At 44.9% G+C, this 15,438-nt stretch overlaps 1 non-coding gene and 1 pseudogene across 1 annotated transcript; one reads left to right on the forward strand and one right to left on the reverse strand.

Annotated features, from left to right (window-relative positions):
* The first annotated feature begins 1,238 nt into the window (after positions 1-1,238).
* On the forward strand, positions 1,239-12,728 carry LOC133130476 (zinc finger protein 569-like; annotated as a pseudogene).
* trnar-ccu (transfer RNA arginine (anticodon CCU)) lies at positions 7,802-7,874 on the reverse strand. The gene has a single exon. It is a non-coding gene; the product is annotated as a tRNA-Arg (tRNA).
* Positions 12,729-15,438: the final 2,710 nt, after the last annotated feature.

Genomic DNA, 15,438 nt, shown 5'->3' on the forward strand with positions numbered 1-15,438 from the left:
ACCAGACTCTTAGCTATTGGGTCCAGCTCATTTATGACATCAAGAGGGACCTGATCTAATGAGCAAAACATGTTTTTGTCTCACTGCTTATTTCTATGTAGAATTTGCATTTAGCTATTTTTCAACTTTTAACTCTCTGGGTTCCGAGGGCAAAATGAGGAAAACTGGTGACTGTGTCTTGCTCTGACATTTGTGTCATTTTAACAAACTTTATATATAGTGATTCCAAAGTGTCTGTGTCTTTGTTTTTAGCACAAACTCAGCAACAGTAATATGGCAACAGTAAGTAGGTCAGAATAATATGTTGGTTGTAAATGCAGAATGCAGAAGCCAGCTTTTAGTAGGGACCACAAGGAAAAATGTATTCCAGGGACGATGTATGTACTTAGTTTCTATTGTCTGAACTGGAACGCACTGAGTCCTACAATTCCACACAGCATACCGTTTTCTTTGCGAATGTGAAAAGGAAACTTACACAATGATACAGCATAAAATAAAAATGACAATAACAAAATCTTACTTTGTAAGACCTAACATAATAATATTTTTTATGCTGCAGCTTGTTAACAACCTCTGAATGTGTTGATCGGAATTCACAAATTGAACTGTCTAGAATCAGTCCGTGAAAATGTTTGTTTGGAGAAAAAAAAAAAAAATCCGTTTCAACTCCTACTTAAAAGGAAGAAAATTGATGAGCGGCAGCGGGGCGCCCTCTAGTGGTGTCCACCAGGCAACTGACGGATGACCCAAGACGAACTCTTCTCAGTCTCCGACACCTAATATGAGAGGCATGTAATTGCAAACTTGTAGGAGCAAGAATATAAGAAAATAGCCTAAAATGCGGCAAAAACTTCTTAAAGGAACCCCATCACTACCTTACCAACTTTGTGTGTGTTACAACTACACAGTGAATGATCACTTTAGTAGGTAGAGCTGTACACCAGCTCGTTAATGTCAACATTTAATCAGCCAATCGTATGGCAGCGACTAAATGCATGAAAGAATGCAGACGTGGCCAAGAGGTTCAGCTGTTTTTAGACCAAACGTCAGAATGGGGAATAAATGTGATCTTACTGATTTTGACCATGGAATGATTGTTGGTGCCAGACGTTGTTGGTTTGTCATGCGCAAACAAACGGGAGGTCAATAGGTGGCAGTATGCAACTTAACGTGAACTCAAACAAGAAGAAGATCCTCCCCCACTACAAGTTCACATGAGTGTTTTATATGAGGTTGTTGTGTCTCGCTAGTTCATAATTTGCAAGAAATGTCGTCTTTTCAGGTTCAGGTGGCCTCCATCTTGCAGGTTTTAGCGAAAACCGCAGTAGTTGAAATTACTAAACTAGTCGACGATGCCTTGCGATTGGAGATGTGCAGAAGCCAAAGAGAGAACGAAGCGCTAAAAGCGAAGTTACTGCTGATGGAGGGAGAGCTCAGGGCTGTGCGAGGATACGGAGAGGGTACGCCAGGTAGTTCTGTAAAACTCTAATTTCAAGTTCCGGTTTGACGTGAGTTGCACAGCTTATTACATGGAAATTTCGTCGCACCTTTTTTTAGATTGAAAAATCTGTTTTGTGGCCATCGCAGCTGTTTATTTGCAGAGAGGTAGCCTAGCTCTAGTTTGGTACGGTGCAATATTTCAGTTCTAATGTAGAAGGGCCGATCTTTGCCAACTCCAGGAGCTTTGCACCACAGCACCTCTTGGATCTTTTCTTTTTTTGTGTGTTGGTCGGCAATGATGAAATATAAAATTCTTTCAAATTTGAACCTCAGTTTTTCCGGTAAAGCCATTTAAAGTTCGCCATTAAAACGTGTCACGGCCCGAAATGTGGTATTTATAAGTCCATAACGTTGGAAAGAAAAGCCCTGGTTCTTCTGAAATTTGCATGTAGGGACCATTTTGAACTTATATAAAATGTTTAATATCTGGCTTATAAAAACGGTGTGTGTAAACATAAAACACGTTACTAATAGCATTAGCTGAGATATGACCCATGGAATATTCAATTCCTCAACTGACCATTTTTGGTGCATATAGACTTCTATGTAACCCGGCCCTCTACCTTGGATATGTTTAAACTGCATTTTCTATAACGATTTATCTTTGATATTCCATGGGTTTGATTTATACTGTCAGACTATCCAGTTTTGTATTGCAATTACCAACGATTATTCCACTTTTTAAACAGGGTTTAATGTATTACTGCACACCTCCTTGATCAAAGATTTACAGCAGGATTGCTCAGAATCTCTTCTGCTACCTGTGAGAATACCTGTGGTAGCTTCCCATGGGGATTAATGATGAGCTGAGCTAACCATGCTACACCAAGTCAAAGTGTGACACATTACCAATTACCTGCAGTTGATATTTCAAGATATTTATGTTTTTGTGCAGGCACTTCAGGGGCAGCTGCAGCTAAAGGTGGTGAAGGACCCCTCTGTAAGGAGGAGGAGCTGCACATGCCACTCTGCCCTGCAGGAGACCCAGAAAAGGAGCTGCAAGCAGAACTCAAACAGGAGCCAGAGGAGCAGCCTCTCACCCCCACACTCCCCCTGCTGGAGTCTGCAGACTGGGGGATGGAGCTCCAGGCTGTGTGGAGCGAGGCCAACAGCTTGGGAGTTGATCAGGAACAAAACGGACAGTGTGGAGGAAGCTTGGAGCCTGGAGACACCCGGTTAGACGATGACTTCTCTCCTCCACATTACACAGATTCTCAGAGGCCACGCTCGGAGAAGGGCGAGGGGTCAGCATCACACCTCGAGCAGAAACAAAATGGCCGCCCCCTCGGCAAAGAGTGCTCTCATGGGCTGCCTGATGAGGTTTCGGCAGAGATGCCGTTCCCTCTGGGTTCTCCAGGAGAGTGTGATGGAAGCGCCCCGTGTGAGGCGAGTTCTGACACGTCAGCAGAAGCAAAGAGTCCCTGCAGAACTGAGGGACAGGAGGAGTTCATCTGCACACGCTGTGGGAAGACGTTCCCGGACGCTCTTGAACTGAAGACGCACGAGGAGCAGCACAGCGCGGGGAAACGGTTCAGCTGTTCAGAGTGCGGCAAGGGTTTCACTTCCTCCAGCGTCCTGGAGAAGCACGAGCAGGTTCACAGCAGGGAGAAACCGTTCACCTGCTCTGTGTGCGGCAAGAGCTTCTCCCAGTCACACGTCGTCAAAGCACACAAACACACTCACACAGGGCAGAAACCGTTCATTTGGACAGAGTGCGGAAAACACTTCCCTGACAAAGCTTGGCCTAAATCCCACCAGCGTGTTCACAGCAGAGAGAAACCGTTCACTTGTGAGCAGTGTGGAAAGTGCTTCTTGGTGAAGAGTATTCTTAAAACTCACCAAAGGGTCCACACCGGTGAGAAACCATTTGCTTGTGAGCAGTGTGGAAAGTGCTTCTCCATTAAGAGCAATCTTAAAATTCACCAGAGTGTCCACACTGGAGAGAAACTGCACTGTTGCAATAAGTGTGGGAAGAGCTTTGCCCAACAAGCTAATCTTAAAACTCACCAAAGGGTCCACATGAGTGAGAAACCGTTCACTTGTGAGCAGTGTGGAAAGTGCTTTACCCAGAAGGCCACTCTTAAAATTCACCAGAGTGTCCACACTGGAGAGAAACCACACCGCTGCAATGAGTGTGGGAAGAGCTTTGCCCAACAAGGTAATCTTAAAACCCACCAAAGGGTCCACATGAGAGAGAAACAGTTCATTGTGAGCAGTGTGGAAAGTGCTTCTCCAAGAAGAGCGGTCTTAAAAAGCACCAGAGTGTCCAGACTGGAGAGAAACCACACCGCTGCGATGAGTGTGGGAAGACCTTTGCACGACTAGGTCATCTTAAATCTCATCAAAAGATCCGCATGGGGAGGTTAAATCTCTTCAAAGGATCCACATGGGGAGGTTAAATCTCATCAAAGGATCCACATGGGGAGGTTAAATCTCATCAAAGGATCCGCATGGGGAGGTTAAATCTCATCAAAGGATCCACATGGGGAGGTTAAATCTCATCAAAGGATCCGCATGGGGAGGTTAAATCTCATCAAAGGATCCACATGGGGAGGTTAAATCTCATCAAAGGATCCACATGGGGAGGTTAAATCTCATCAAAGGATCCGCATGGGGAGGTTAAATCTCATCAAAGGATCCGCATGGGGAGGTTAAATCTCATCAAAGGATCCACATGGGGAGGTTAAATCTCATCAAAGGATCCACATGGTGAGGTTAAATCTCATCAAAGGATCCACATGGGGAGGTTAAATCTCATCAAAGGATCTACATGGGGAGGTTCGAGCAGGAGTTCCTCCCTGCTCACATTCTTCAGAGACTCACAGTCAGGGCTCCAGACTCAACAGTGTCCCAACCTCCCATGTTCGGGACAAACTGACAAAATTCCCAGGACGCCTTTGTGACAAAAAGTTCATGCCGATTGATTTGTTTTGCCAATATGTGTATTGTTATTTATTGTGTACCGCCATTGGTGCATCTAGGTACACGTACAATAGTTATTTATGAGAATAAGTGGCTCCACAGTGGCTCTGGGGGGTGACATGGCTCAAGCAGTAAGAGCAGTCGTCTGGCAGTCGGAGGGTTGCCGGTTCGATCCCCCGCCCGGGCTGTGTTGAAGTGTCCCTGAGCAAGACACCTAACCCCCAAATGCTCTTGACGAGCTGGTCGGGGCCTTGCATGGCAGCCAATCACCATCGGTGTGTGAGCGTGTGTATGAATGGGTGAAGCATCAATTGTACAGCGCTTTGGATAAAGGTGCTATATAAATGCCTGCCATTTACCGATAAGACTTTGGATACAAAATTTTGAATGACCAAAGAGAATGCCAACCATGACAAGAATAAATGCATGTCGGGGGCCGTGGTGGTGCAACAGGCTAAGATGCAGCGGACTTGCGGTTGCAGTTTGTTGCCGGGGTTCGATTCCCAGTCCTGCCAAAAGCCAAGTTTGGCCGGCTCTCGTGGAGCGGCATAATTGGAACTTGGCAGGGTTAGTGGGATCGCCGCATGCAGCACCCCGGAGCGCCTCGGAGTAACGGTCTAATTGAGCTGAGAAGGCTTGGAGAAGGCGTGTCCCTCTCAGGGTCACAAGATCCAGGGCCACTGAGGGACGGGGTCGTAAGGCGGTGTACCCCCAACTAGCACTGACTGGATTAGATAGGGTATAACTGGCTACCAAATTGGGAGAAAAAGGGGAAAATGTAAGAACATTATTTGGGGGGGGGGGAATTGTATATATAGCTATACAAGGATAAATACATTCAAGTTCCCATAGGTCGTTGACTTTTTTTGGATATGGAGGTCTAGAAAATGCTATCAAACCATAGATCGTTTCGATAGGAATGACAACACAACTTCTGGGGCCTATTGGATATAACGCTATCACATGATTGTGTACTTTGTTCTGTGCCTGCATACATGTAGTTTCAGTTACGTGGAACGTAACATAAGAAAATGTATTTTAGGAATAGCTTATGATGCAAAATGTCAATTCTTTTGGACAAGAGAACATTTAAGAATAAGCTTCCAAAACAAATGTCATGTTTAAAGAAAATATTTATTTTTAGAGCATAGCTTGCAAAGCAAAATGGTGACGAGAGAACTTTTATTTTTCAATAGCTTACAAAGCAAAATTATAATTTGGGCGATTTCCACAATGATGTTGGCACTCAAGAGTGTTAAATCATTGTGGCGTGTCAGAGATCAGCTGGTATTTTTAGGAGGAGTTATGTTGCAAGACGTGTATAAAATGAGTGTGAAACCAGCAATCGAGGTTCAATTCTGCAGAATTGATCCGGCTTTGTGCACTTGTGCTAATAAAGTCTGATTTTCCTGATGAGCTTGCTGCTGTGGTGTCTTTTCCCTCGTGAAGCTGTTTTTCAACAACTTAGAGATTGGACTTTGAATTCTGTTCTTTCCTAGACACGACAATATGTAAAAAGGGCATTTTCCCTAACACCCGACACGCTTGCCCACTCTCTCCCGCTTCATATGCCATATTCATAGAGCCCTGCTGCCATCCGAGAAAACGATAACATTACAGGAATACAGACTCCAGATACTTCCCATAAAATGAGTTTATATGCAGAGGATATTCTCCTCGATCTAGAAAAATCCAAAACCATCACTACCAGAAGTCTTCAGTGTAATAAACACACTCCCAGAAGCACAAGCTGCTCAAGTCTGCCGTCTCACCACTCAGACCGGAGCGCTGTGACTCAGAAACGCTTAAAAAACGCTTCTTAAGATCGCTTCAGCACATTCACACCGCGGTGTTGATATTTTCACAAAGCAAAGACCTCAGGCCTCAGCAGACATTGTTACCTGGCAAACCACCTTCAATATCCATCCATCCATCCATCCATCCATCCATCCATCATCTTAACCCGCTTATCCTGAACAGGGTCGCGGGGGGGGGGGGGGGGGGGGGGGGCTGGAGCCTATCCCAGCATACATTGGGCGAAAGGCAGGAATAAACCCTGGACAGGTCGCCAGTCCATCGCAGGGCACACACACCATTCACTCACACACTCATACCTATGGGCAATTTAGACTCTCCAATCAGCCTAACGTGCATGTCCGCACAGAGAGGCCCTGGCCGACGGGGATTCGAACCCAGCACCTCCTTGCTGTGAGGCAGCAGTGCTACCCACTGCGCCATCCGTGCCGCCCCACCCTTCAATATATATTATTATTATTATTATTATTATTATTATATTTAAGACCTATTAAGTCTTTGCTGCTGTGGCCAATTCACGTGGATGTTGGATGCCTCGTGTGTTCAGGGAAGTTATTTGCTTTACTGTCGCCTTCCTGTCAGCTTTGACCAGTCTTGCCGTTCTCCTCAGCTTTTGGCCAGTCTTGCGTTTCCCACAGAACTGCTGCTCGCTGGATGTTTTTTTGTTTTTCGCACCATTCTCTGCAAACTCTAGAGACTGTTGTGTGTGAAGATCCCAGGAGATCAGCAGTTTGTCAGATACTCAAACCACCCTGTCTGGCACCAACAATCATTCCACAGCCAAAGTCACTTAGATCACAAACACACACACACACACACAAAAATCTCAAAAAAGCTTTTTTCACGTTGTCATTATGGGGTATTGTGTGTGAGGAAAAAAATGGAATAACGTTTTATATATATATATATAACCTGTTTTTTTATTATTATTGTCATCATTTATCTGACTGTATGAGTGACCATATGCTGCATATCCTCCTGTATCAGTAATCAGTTTCTTATATTCTTGAATACAAAGAGCTTAAAGTAACTGCAGGTAGGTGTGCTGAAAGAAGGAGAATTGGTGCCGTGCGTGAAGAACAGAGTTCAGAGACCCAGTCAGGAGTAAACCGCTTGATCGATTGAGGAGGGGCTACTGCTCATGGGTCCGTTTTGCTTGGGACCGGGTCAGCCCAAGATTGCTACTCTCAGATACATTCCCCGACCGGGAATCGAACCCAGGTCGCGGGGGTGATGGCACAGAATCCTAAACGCTAGCCCTCCAGGGAGAGGAGGTCAGCACCCGCTGTGGGAAGATGTTCCCGGACGCTCTTACACTGAAGACGCACGAGGAGCAGCACAGTGCGGGGAAACCTGGACCTCTGGGTTATGGGCCCAGCACGCCTCTGCTGCACCTCTCTCCTGCCTCGCTCTGTTTCCATTCCAGTTCCTCTAGGAATCCTGATGTGTAAATAAATGTGCGTCTATCTGAGGTTTCCCATGACACCATTCAACCAATTATAAAAGCATTTTCATTAAATATGCTCCCCCACCCCAAGCAAAGGGACAAAGCAAAAGAGAAGTCCACCCCAGATGGGACTCGAACCCACAATCCCTGGCTTAGGAGGCCAGTGCCTTATCCATTAGGCCACTGGGGCACTGTGGTCACCCCTAGGGCTGGGGCCCTCTTGATATAACAAAGCCAAGAAAGGTCTCGTTTTTTTGTTGTAAAGGTAAATCTGTGAATGGATTCAGACTACTTGTATGAGGTTGTGATGGGATGCATTCAGCATCAGCAAAATTAGAGAAAGTCATTGCAATATCCATTCATATCAGTCTATACAAGTGCAGACTGAAGACTCATCTCTTCAGGCTACACCTTTCCCTCCCTAATTCACCACCATGATTAGCCTTAGACTGTAATGGCACTCATGTATAGATTGTATAGATATTGTTACTTGTATAGATATTGTTGTTGTTTTTTTATTGGCTGTTGTATTGTTGTACTCAGGGTATTCTAGCTGCCAACTGTGGTATGCTAGTTTGGAAGTTGATTGTACTCTTCAAGGGTTCTGATTATCTGTATGTTTACACTCGGACACTAGGAACTGTACTGTCCTCTCAGGTCCTCTTTGCACCTATGCTTGTGTTTGATTTGCACTTCGTTGTACGTCGCTCTGGATAAGAGCGTCTGCTAAATGCCATGTAATGTAATGTAATGTAAACATTTCCATCTCTTCCTATGTGGGGATGAAATGGCTGGAGTTCATTTTATTACCAGACTCTTAGCTATTGGGTCCAGCTCATTTATGACATCAAGAGGGACCTGATCTAATGAGCAAAACATGTTTTTGTCTCACTGCTTATTTCTATGTAGAATTTGCATTTAGCTATTTTTCAACTTTTAACCCTCTGGGTTCCGAGGGCAAAATGAGGAAAACTGGTGACTGTGTCTTGCTCTGACATTTGTGTCATTTTAACAAACTTCATATATAGTGATTCCAAAGTGTCTGTGTCTTTGTTTTTAGCACAAACTCAGCAACAGTAATATGGCAACAGTAAGTAGGTCAGACTAATATGTTGGTTGTAAATGCAGAATGCAGAAGCCAGCTTTTAGTAGGGACCACAAGGAAAAATGTATTCCAGGGACGATGTATGTACTTAGTGCGTTCCAGTTCAGACAATAGAAACTGAGTCCTACAATTCCACACAGCATACCGTTTTCTTTGCGAATGTGAAAAGGAAACTTACACAATGATACAGCATAAAATAAAAATGACAATAACAAAATCTTACTTTGTAAGACCTAACATAATAATATTTTTTATGCTGCAGCTTGTTAACAACCTCTGAATGTGTTGATCGGAATTCACAAATTGAACTGTCTAGAATCAGTCCGTGAAAATGTTTGTTTGGAGAAAAAAAAAAAAATCCGTTTCAACTCCTACTTAAAAGGAAGAAAATTGATGAGCGGCAGCGGGGCGCCCTCTAGTGGTGTCCACCAGGCAACTGACGGATGACCCAAGACGAACTCTTCTCAGTCTCCGACACCTAATATGAGAGGCATGTAATTGCAAACTTGTAGGAGCAAGAATATAAGAAAATAGCCTAAAATGCGGCAAAAACTTCTTAAAGGAACCCCATCACTACCGTACCAACTTTGTGTGTGTTACAACTACACAGTGAATGATCACTTTAGTAGGTAGAGCTGTACACCAGCTCGTTAATGTCAACATTTAATCAGCCAATCATATGGCAGCGACTAAATGCATGAAAGAATGCAGACGTGGCCAAGAGGTTCAGCTGTTTTTAGACCAAACGTCAGAATGGGGAATAAATGTGATCTTACTGATTTTGACCATGGAATGATTGTTGGTGCCAGACGTTGTTGGTTTGTCATGCGCAAACAAACGGGAGGTCAATAGGTGGCAGTATGCAACTTAACGTGAACTCAAACAAGAAGAAGATCCTCCCCCACTACAAGTTCACATGAGTGTTTTATATGAGGTTGTTGTGTCTCGCTAGTTCATAATTTGCAAGAAATGTCGTCTTTTCAGGTTCAGGTGGCCTCCATCTTGCAGGTTTTAGCGAAAACAGCAGTAGTTGAAATTACTAAACTAGTCGACGATGCCTTGCGATTGGAGATGAGCAGAAGCCACAGAGAGAACGAAGCGCTAAAAACGAAGTTACTGCTGATGGAGGGAGAGCTCAGGGCTGTGCGAGGATACGGAGAGGGAACGCCAGGTAGTTCTGTAAAACTCTAATTTCAAGTTCCGGTTTGACGTGAGTTGCACAGCTTATTACATGGAAATTTCGTCGCACCTTTTTTTAGATTGAAAAATCTGTTTTGTGGCCATCGTAGCTGTTTATTTGCAGAGAGGTAGCCTAGCTCTAGTTTGGTACGGTGCAATATTTCAGTTCTAATGTAGAAGGGCCGATCTTTGCCAACTCCAGGAGCTTTGCACCACAGCACCTCTTGGATCTTTTCTTTTTTTGTGTGTTGGTCGGCAATGATGAAATATAAAATTCTTTCAAATTTGAACCTCAGTTTTTCCGGTAAAGCCATTTAAAGTTCGCCATTAAAACGTGTCACGGCCCGAAATGTGGTATTTATAAGTCCATAACGTTGGAAAGAAAAGCCCTGGTTCTTCTGAAATTTGCATGTAGGGACCATTTTGAACTTATATAAAATGTTTAATATCTGGCTTATAAAAACGGTGTGTGTAAACATAAAACACGTTACTAATAGCATTAGCTGAGATATGACCCATGGAATATTCAATTCCTCAACTGACCTTTTTTGGTGCATATAGACTTCTATGTAACCCGGCCCTCTACCTTGGATATGTTTAAACTGCATTTTCTATAACGATTTATCTTTGATATTCCATGGGTTTGATTTATACTGTCAGACTATCCAGTTTTGTATTGCAATTACCAACGATTATTCCACTTTTTAAACAGGGTTTAATGTATTACTGCACACCTCCTTGATCAAAGATTTACAGCAGGATTGCTCAGAATCTCTTCTGCTACCTGTGAGAATACCTGTGGTAGCTTCCCATGGGGATTAATGATGAGCTGAGCTAACCATGCTACACCAAGTCAAAGTGTGACACATTACCAATTACCTGCAGTTGAGATTTCAAGATATTTATGTTTTTGTGCAGGCACTTCAGGGGCAGCTGCAGCTAAAGGTGGTGAAGGACCCCTCTGTAAGGAGGAGGAGCTGCACATGCCACTCTGCCCTGCAGGAGACCCAGAAAAGGAGCTGCAAGCAGAACTCAAACAGGAGCCAGAGGAGCAGCCTCTCACCCCCACACTCCCCCTGCTGGAGTCTGCAGACTGGGGGATGGAGCTCCAGGCTGTGTGGAGCGTGGCCAACGGCTTGGGAGTTGATCAGGAACAAAACGGACAGTGTGGAGGAAGCTCGGAGCATGGAGAAGCCCGGTTAGACGATGACTTCTCTCCTCCACATTACACAGATTTTCAGAGGCCACGCTCGGAGAAGGACGAGGGGTCAGCATCACACCTCGAGCAGAAACAAAATGGCCGCCCCCTCGGCAAAGAGTGCTCTTATGGGCTGCCTGATGACATTTCGGCAGAGATGCTGTTCCCTCTGGGTTCTCCAGGAGAGTGTGATGGAAGCGCCCCGTGTGAGGCGAGTCCTGACACGTCAGCAGAAGCAAAGAGTCCCTGCAGAACTGAGGGACAGGAGGAGTTCATCTGCACACGCTGTGGGAAGACGTTCCCGGACGCTCTTGAACTGAAGACGCACGAGGAGCAGCACAGCGCGGGGAAACGGTTCAGCTGTTCAGAGTGCGGCAAGGGTTTCACTTCCTCCAGCGTCCTGGAGAAGCACGAGCAGGTTCACAGCAGGGAGAAACCGTTCACCTGCTCTGTGTGCGGCAAGAGCTTCTCCCAGTCACACGTCCTCAAAGCACACAAACACACTCACACAGGGCAGAAACCGTTCATTTGGACAGAGTGCGGAAAACACTTCCCTGACAAAGCTTGGCCTAAATCCCACCAGCGTGTTCACAGCAGAGAGAAACCGTTCACTTGTGAGCAGTGTGGAAAGTGCTTCTTGGTGAAGAGTATTCTTAAAACTCACCAAAGGGTCCACACCGGTGAGAAACCATTTGCTTGTGAGCAGTGTGGAAAGTGCTTCTCCATTAAGAGCAATCTTAAAATTCACCAGAGTGTCCACACTGGAGAGAAACTGCACTGTTGCAATAAGTGTGGGAAGAGCTTTGCCCAACAAGCTAATCTTAAAACTCACCAAAGGGTCCACATGAGTGAGAAACCGTTCACTTGTGAGCAGTGTGGAAAGTGCTTTACCCAGAAGGCCACTCTTAAAATTCACCAGAGTGTCCACACTGGAGAGAAACCACACCACTGCAATGAGTGTGGGAAGAGCTTTGCCCAACAAGGTAATCTTAAAACCCACCAAAGGGTCCACATGAGAGAGAAACAGTTCATTGTGAGCAGTGTGGAAAGTGCTTCTCCAAGAAGAGCGGTCTTAAAAAGCACCAGAGTGTCCAGACTGGAGAGAAACCACACGGCTGCGATGAGTGTGGAAAGACCTTTGCACGACTAGGTCATCTTAAATCTCATCAAAGGATCCACATGGGGAGGTTAAATCTCATCAAAGGATCCACATGGGGAGGTTAAATCTCATCAAAGGATCCGCATGGGGAGGTTAAATCTCATCAAAGGATCCACATGGGGAGGATAAATATCATCAAAGGATCCACATGGGGAGGTTAAATCTCATCAAAGGATCCACATGGGGAGGTTAAATCTCATCAAAGGATCCACATGGGGAGGTTAAATCTCATCAAAGGATCCACATGGGGAGGTTAGAGCAGGAGTTCCTCCCTGCTCACATTCTTCAGAGACTCACAATCAGGGCTCCAGACTCAACAGTGTCCCAACCTCCCATGTTCGGGACAAACTGACAAAATTCCCAGGACGCCTTTGTGACAAAAAGTTCATGCCGATTGATTTCTTTTGCCAATATCTGTCTTGTTATTTATCGTGTACCGCCATTGGTGCATCTAGGTACACGTACAATAGTTATTTATGAGAATAAATAAAATTTGGAATAACCAACGAGAATGCCAACCATGACAAGAATAAATGCATGTCGGGGGCCGTGGTGGTGCAACAGGCTAAGATGCAGCGGACTTGCGGTTGCAGTTTGTTGCCGGGGTTCGATTCCCAGTCCTGCCAAAAGCCAAGTTTGGCCGGCTCTCGTGGAGCGGCATAATTGGAACTTGGCAGGGTTAGTGGGATCGCCGCATGCAGCACCCCGGAGCGCCTCGGAGTAACGGTCTAATTGAGCTGAGAAGGCTTGGAGAAGGCGTGTCCCTCTCAGGGTCACAAGATCCAGGGCCACTGAGGGACGGGGTCGTAAGGCGGTGTACCCCCAACTAGCACTGACTGGATTAGATAGGGTATAACTGGCTACCAAATTGGGAGAAAAAGGGGAAAATGTAAGAACATTATTTGGGGGGGGGGAATTGTATATATAGCTATACAAGGATAAATACATTCAAGTTCCCATAGGTCGTTGACTTTTTTTGGATATGGAGGTCTAGAAAATGCTATCAAACCATAGATCGTTTCGATAGGAATGACAACACAACTTCTGGGGCCTATTGGATATAACGCTATCACATGATTGTGTACTTTGTTCTGTGCCTGCATACATGTAGTTTCAGTTACGTGGAACGTAACATAAGAAAATGTATTTTAGGAATAGCTTATGATGCAAAATGTCAATTCTTTTGGACAAGAGAACATTTAAGAATAAGCTTCCAAAACAAATGTCATGTTTAAAGAAAATATTTATTTTTAGAGCATAGCTTGCAAAGCAAAATGGTGACGAGAGAACATTTATTTTTCAATAGCTTACAAAGCAAAATTATAATTTGGGCGATTTCCACAATGATGTTGGCACTCAAGAGTGTTAAATCATTGTGGCGTGTCAGAGATCAGCTGGTATTTTTAGGAGGAGTTATGTTGAAAGACGTGTATAAAATGAGTGTGAAACCAGCAATCGAGGTTCAATTCTGCAGAATTGATCCGGCTTTGTGCACTTGTGCTAATAAAGTCTGATTTTCCTGATGAGCTTGCTGCTGTGGTGTCTTTTCCCTCGTGAAGCTGTTTTTCAACAAATTAGAGATTGGACTTTGAATTCTGTTGTTTCCTAGACACGACAATATGTAAAAAGGGCATTTTCCCGAACACACCAGACACGCATGCCCACTCTCTTCCGCTTAATATGCCATATTCATAGAGCCCTGCTGCCATCCGACAAAACAATAACATTACAGGAATACAGACTCCAGATACTTCCCATAAAATGAGTTTATATGCAGAGGATATTCTCCTCGATCTAGAAAAATCCAAAACCATCACTACCAGAAGTCTTCAGTGTAATAAACACACTCCCAGAAGCACAAGCTGCTCAAGTCTGCCGTCTCACCACTCAGACCGGAGCGCTGTGACTCAGAAACGCTTCTTAAGATCGCTTCAGCACATTCACACCGCGGTGTTGATATTTTCACAAAGCAAAGACCTCAGGCCTCAGCAGACATTGTTACCTGGCAAACCACCTTCAATATCCATCCATCCATCCATCCATCCATCATCTTAACCCGCTTATCCTGAACAGGGTCGCAGGGGGGGGCTGGAGCCTATCCCAGCGTACATTGGGCGAAAGGCAGGAATAAACCCTGGACAGGTCGCCAGTCCATCGCAGGGCACACACACCATTCACTCACACATTCATACCTATGGGCAATTTAGACTCTCCAATCAGCCTAACGTGCATGTCCGCACAGAGAGGCCCTGGCCAACGGGGATTCGAACCCAGGACCTCCTTGCTGTGAGGCAGCAGTGCTACCCACCCTTCAATATATATTATTATTATTATTATTATTATTATTATTATTATTATTCTTATATTTAAGACCTATTAAGTCTTTGCTGCTGTGGCCAATTCACGTGGATGTTGGATGCCTTGTGTGTTCAGGGAAGTTATTTGCTTTACTGTCGCCTTCCTGTCAGCTTTGACCAGTCTTGCCGTTCTCCTCAGCTTTTGGCCAGTCTTGCGTTTCCCACAGAACTGCTGCTCGCTGGATGTTTTCTGTTTTTCGCACCATTCTCTGCAAACTCTAGAGACTGTTGTGTGTGAAGATCCCAGGAGATCAGCAGTTTGTCAGATACTCAAACCACCCTGTCTGGCACCAACAATCATTCCACAGCCAAAGTCACTTAGATCACAAACACACACACACACACATATATATATATATATATATATATATATGAATAACCTGTTTTTTATTATTATTGTCATCATTTATCTGACTGTTTAAGTGATCATATGCTGCATATCCTCCTGTATCAGTAATCAGTTTCTTATATTCTTGAATACAAAGAGCTTAAAGTAACTGCAGGTAGGTGTGCTGAAAGAAGGAGAATTGGTGCCGTGCGTGAAGAACAGAGTTCAGAGACCCAGTCAGGAGTAAACCACTTGATCGATTGAGGAGGGGCTACTGCTCATGGGTCCGTTTTGCTTTGGACCGGGTCAGGCCAAGATTGCTACTCTCAGATACATTCCCCGACCGGGAATCGAACCCAGGTCGCGGCGGTGATGGCACTGAATCCTGAACGCTAGCCCTCCAGGGAAGAGGAGGTCAGCGCCCGCTG

This window comes from Conger conger, chromosome 6, assembly GCF_963514075.1.
Source record: "Conger conger chromosome 6, fConCon1.1, whole genome shotgun sequence".
NCBI lineage: Eukaryota > Metazoa > Chordata > Actinopteri > Anguilliformes > Congridae > Conger > Conger conger.